The following is a 4,635-nucleotide window of genomic DNA, read 5'->3' on the forward strand; positions in this document are numbered from 1 at the left end:
TTTTGAGAAGGACTCAACAAGTAATGGCTGACCAGAAGCCCGCTATTGTGGGATTACATCTAGATGGGAGATCTCCAAACCTGAATTTTAGCACTGGCTCTGCCACTTAGTAGCTGGGTGACCCTGGACAAGTCAATTCCCTCCCCAAACCTCAGTTTCCTCTTGTTTGAAAGGTAGTTGACCTGGGGGGGGGGTTCCCTCCTAGTTTTCCAGTTCATAGTTCATAGGCTTAGGGTTGGAAGGCACCTCAGAGGTTACCTAGTCAAATCTTCCCATTTTACAAATGAATCTGAGGCCCTAAGAGGGCCTGTGGTCACAAAGATAGTAAATAGCAAAGCCTGGATTCTGACAAAAGTCCTATGGCCCCAGATTCAGCATTCTCAACATTCCACTGCACCACAGAGATTTTATGACCTCTGAGTCTTAAACTCATGGAAATATTCTAAATGTTGACAGTACAAGGACTTGCATGGGTCTCCAACCCATCTCACCCCCTATCTTTTTGCACTTAACCCATAGCTGTGCTCACACTAGCAATGAAACTGTTAGAACTTCTGCTTTGGGGGCCTTCATGGGACTAGTTCTTCATGGGTTTAGAGCTGGAAGGGACCATCAAAATCATTTGGGCCAACCTTTTTTTTTCAGATGGGAAGACTGAGGCCCAGAAAAGTTATGTTACTAAGTCACCCAAGGTAGTAAGTGGAAGAACTGAGATTTGAACCCAGGTCCTCTGACTCTACATTCACCCTTGTCAGCAACAATCTCCAAGTGAAAATGCCCCTTGTGTCCATTCAGACAGATGTCTCCAACAGCTGAAAATTACAAGGAACTCCAAATTAAACCTCCCATGACAGCCAACAGTAAGTAATAAGCCCCACAAAATGCAAGGAAGTGTGGGAGAATGTGGAGTCCCCGCTGTGCTTTTTTCAGCTGCTGTGGATTGTGCCATAGGAATAGGATGGGCCAACATGTATGACTGCCCAGAGGCAGGGGAATGGGTTAGATGACCTCTCAAGTTTCATCAGCTTTCTAATTCTATGATTCCATGCCAGCTCTAGCCCTACCTCTCCCCTTCAATACTACACCACCAGCCCAATACAGGGCTAGTGTCACTGCAGTAAATGCACAAAAGATCGGGACGCCACTCCCAGCCAACAATTCAGTCATACAATCACAGCCTCTCAGAGCTCAGGTACCTCAAAGGACCTCTACTCCCACCTATACCTAAATAGGAATCCCTTCTATGACCTTTCCAATGAGAATTACTCTTTCCTCATCTTGCAGACAGTAATGGGGAACTCATTTTGTCCTGAAGCAGCCCATTCAGCTTTGGGACAGCTGTAGTTCTTAGGAAGTTTTTTCTTCCAATCTGCCTTCCTGTGGCTTCCTCCACCATGCCCAAAATGATCCTTGTGCCACCATGGGCCAAGAAAAACAAGTCTGATCCTTTTTTGATGTGATAGCCCTTCAACTACTCAAGAGCAGCTACTCTCTCTGTTTAGCCCTAAGTCTTCTAAACATCTCTGGGTCAAAGACTTCCTGTCCCTTAAACTAATCCTCAGGTAACAAAGGAAAACAGTACAATCAAAAAGTCATCACCTAGAAAGAGCAATGAACTTCAAGTCATGGGACCTGAGTTCAAATCCCAGCTCTGCCAATTATGACCTATATGATCCAGCACACTAGGTCACTTAATGTCTCTGGGTTTCAGTTTCCTCATCTGCAAAATGATTTAGGAGATCCCTTCCAATGTTAGATCTAAGCTCTTATTATATAATCTTACATTATCTTATAATCTTATATTCTGTTCTCTCACTATCCTGGTCACTTTCTCTTGGACATGCCAGCTTGTCAGCGTCTTGCTTAAAATGTATCTCCCAACATTGAACGTAATACTTCAGATGAGGAACTTCAGTGTTACTAGGGTAAATACAAGCTCCTCAGCATGATAGTTGGAGCCCTTCACAGTCAGGCATCAGCCTCCCTTCCCAGGTTTGATGCACATTATTTGCCTTTAAACACCTGTCAAACTGGCTTGCTTGCCAATCCCCAAAACTGACAGTCTATATTCTACCTCCATGACTTTGCACATACTGTCTCTCATGTTTGTAATGCATTCTTTCCTCATCTCTGTCTCTTAGAATCCTTAGCTTCCTTCAAGGCTCAGCTCATGTACCATATCCTGTATGAAGCCTTTCCTAAACGCATTAGATGTTAGGGTTTTCTCTCTTCCTCGAGTTGTTGTGTATGTTATACATATAATGCATATATACATATACATACATACATACATGCATGCATATATACACAAACGTGTCATGTCCCCCAAGAAGAATATAAACTCCTTGAGGGAAGGGACTTTTTCATTTTGTTGCTATTTCCAGCATCCAGCACAGTGTCTTGTACATAGGAAGTCCTCGATAAATGTTTGTTGGTTGTGATTTGGCCAGGGCAGAATATAATGGCTCTGTCTCTCCTCTCATCCCAGTCAGCAGACTTCTATTAATGCAGGCCAGGATGACATTAGATTCCTTGGCTGCTGTATCACACTGCTGACACTAGTTGAGCTTGCAGGCCAACAAAATTGAATTGAATTGAATCAGGACCGTGGACAGAGGCCACCCTCAACCCTTATCCTTTTGTGTGCTTAGGGAAGATTTAGAGGAAAGGGGAAATATGGAGAAGAAATATAGTTCTCTTCTCCCTCAACCTCAGGAAGACTCTTATCTGATGGTGATTCCTTTTGATAAATGGATTTCAGCCCACCAGTCAGCCAATCAATAAATATTTACTAAGAGCCTACAATGTGCCAGTCACTGTGCTCAGTGTTGAGATACTAAGAAAGGCGAAAGCTGCCTTCAAGGAGCTTCACCGTCCAATGAGGGAAACAACTTACAAACAACCACATATAAGTCAGCTATGTAAAAGATAAAATGGAAGTAATTAACAAAGAGAAAGCACTGGAATTAAAGTGGATCAGGAGAGAATCTGAGAGGCTGAGTTCAATAGACCAAAGAATCATTCTTAGGTGTAAGTCAACTTTTAGGTGGGAGTTAAACATGGGTACTTTCAGCCACAGCCATCCACATTGTTGGTGCCCAATTCCAGGACAAGGAGGATAATACAAGATCATCTAAGGAGTGGGGCAAATGGCGAATAAGACCATAAAATGCTAGAGGTAGAAGAGTCCCTAAGATATCATTTTGTCCACTATCGATCCCCCTTAATCCCCTCCCCCACATTTTACAGAGCTGGAATCCAAAGCCCAGAGAGGGGAAGTGAGTGCCCAAGATCACACAGTGAATAAACGGCAGTGCCAGGATTATAACCCTGGCCCATTCCTTGGAACCACATTGGCACTTATCGTTAACATGAACACAAATATACAATATGCACATTCAGTATTCCACAGCTAGGACTAAGAATATACACACCCAGGTAACAGATATGTAAGAAAGGCAACATAGCATCGTGGTTAGAAAACTGGCATCAGTCAGGAAGATATGGCTTTAAATTCCAGCTCTGACATTGACTACACGACCCTGTACAAGCATTTGATCTCTCTATCCCAAGCAAGTCTCTAAGACTACACATTGCAGAAGGAGAGGTGACCTGCATTCGCAGAGGGAGCTTTCTTACTGTGAGTTCCCAATACCAATGAAATCACAGGCCCAATCCAAACAAAGGTGATGGTGGTGGTGATTTATCAAAGCACTAGTTGGAGGGAGTGCAGTGCAGTATTTGGAGTCAGGAGGATACTGCCGTGATCAAGTTCCATCTCTGACACTTCTTGGCTTCTTGTGTGACCATAAGCAAGTCACTCAACCTCTCTCTAGACCTCAGTTTCCTCATTTGTTAAATGGGGATAATAATAGCACACATATCACAGGGTTGTAGTGAGGATCATATGTCAAGTGATTTTCCAAGCTTAAAGCACTATAAGAAGGTGAGTTACTATTATCTATTAAATCATTATTGCCATCTGCTGATAAAGTCCCCACCCTGGAAACTGCCTCACATTGCAAAAAAAAAAAATTACAATTCCATCCATATGGAGCATAGTGTGTTGAGACCATCCGTTATACATGTGTTTGAAGTCCTGGGTATATATCCCCATGTATTGCTATGGTTTAACACTTTTCAGGGGCTGCCCCCTGCTTTAGGCCATGCCCTTTAGATTTCAAGCCAGGTACACAAGGGAAAGGATCATGCTTTGTCATTAACAATTCATTCAGTGGCTGCTTCCCTGATGCATTTTGAGGAGGATAGAGGCTGAGCTGAATGCCATATAGATCGGATTGATGGGGCTGAATGAAATCCAGAAGAACCTAGTGAGGGATCACTCTGCCTTGGGAATTGGAGCCCCTGGACTCTTGGTTATGTGGGGTCCATCCTCCTGGGGAAAGGGCCCAGCCTGCTCAGGGGATGAAAGATTTTCAAATCCCTTTGGAGGATGAACAATTACTGAAGTCATACTTTTGCTTCTTAATGATTTTATCTCTGAAAATCCCTTATATCAAAGTTTCTGTTGAAGAAATAACACTTTTACACACACACACACACACACACACACACACACACACACACACACATCCTCCCCAATTAGCTGATCATGGCACAGGGGAAAGATCTCTG

Source organism: Vombatus ursinus, unplaced genomic scaffold, assembly GCF_900497805.2.
Source record: "Vombatus ursinus unplaced genomic scaffold, bare-nosed wombat genome assembly UNPS02014768.1, whole genome shotgun sequence".
Classification (NCBI taxonomy): domain Eukaryota; kingdom Metazoa; phylum Chordata; class Mammalia; order Diprotodontia; family Vombatidae; genus Vombatus; species Vombatus ursinus.